Raw genomic sequence first — 966 nt, 5'->3', positions numbered from 1 at the left:
CCTCCCGCGGACTCTTCCTCTCCCGGAGACGACGGGTCCGGCGACCAGACGGGCCGTGCGAAGACCCCTCGTGGTGCGGGACGGAGTGGACGCCGCCTCTGCCTTTTGCCCGCCCTCCCCGAGGCCCGAGGGTGACCCCCAGGAGGGGGTGGCACTGGCTCGGTCGCCGGGCCCCTTGGCGGCGGGGCCGGGGCCCCCGAGGCCCGGCGCCGTGCAGAGCTGCACGGGGCCAGCGGGGGCACCGCAGGCTCGGTCACCCGATACGCCTGCCCTGTCCCTGTGGACCCGGCCCCTCGCAGAACCCGGTGTCCAGGACCCCGACTCCCGAGGAGGAGACGGGAGAGCGCGGGGGACACGGAGGCGAGGCGCGGCCGGCGGCGGGAGCAGAAGAGAGGCGCGACCGGAGCAGCGCGGGGCCCGCGGGGCTGCCTTCCCGGGACCAGACCCTTCCTCTCCCGACAGCAGGACGCGAGGAGGGCGCCACTCCTCGTTTGAGGAGGAAAAAACAGCCGTCATCCTAAAGGGAAGGCCAAGGTCCCACCGAGATTTGAACTCGGATCGCTGGATTCAGAGTCCAGAGTGCTCACTCTTACACCATGGAACCCGCACGGGGGCCGCCCCTTGCGGCTCCCCAGAGTGGGTGGATCAGCGCTCCTTCAATGTCCCTAGTTCCTGCCGACAATCCCAAGACATTTCTTCCACTCATCCGAAAAGACTCGAGTAAAGTTGACCTGCGTGGGTGGTCGACCGTCTTGCTTCCTCTCGGCCCCTCTCCTTGGATTGACTTCCTGTCACCTCAGAAAATGATGTCAAATCCACTCTTGCGCTTAGGGCCAGGGAAGAGCCCTTGAAGCCTCCCTCATAAGCCACATATTCTGCCTCAGTTTACCAGCCTCCTGTCCTGAGCTGAAATTTCTGCAAATAATAGCCTTACGTTCCTTTTCGTTGCCTTCACACTTTTCCCAT

General features: G+C 64.8%; 1 non-coding gene across 1 annotated transcript; it reads right to left on the bottom strand.

The window, feature by feature from the left end:
• Positions 1-532: 532 nt before the first annotated feature.
• Positions 533-604, bottom strand: TRNAQ-CUG (transfer RNA glutamine (anticodon CUG)). The gene has a single exon. It is a non-coding gene; the product is annotated as a tRNA-Gln (tRNA).
• Between the last annotated feature and the right edge of the window lie 362 nt (positions 605-966).

The sequence above is a fragment of the Ceratotherium simum genome, chromosome 2 (assembly GCF_057802395.1).
Source record: "Ceratotherium simum simum isolate JZ-2026a chromosome 2, ASM5780239v1, whole genome shotgun sequence".
NCBI classification, from domain to species: domain Eukaryota; kingdom Metazoa; phylum Chordata; class Mammalia; order Perissodactyla; family Rhinocerotidae; genus Ceratotherium; species Ceratotherium simum.
The sequence above is the reverse complement of the archived record's forward strand: the minus strand, read 5'-3'. Positions and strand labels throughout refer to the sequence as shown.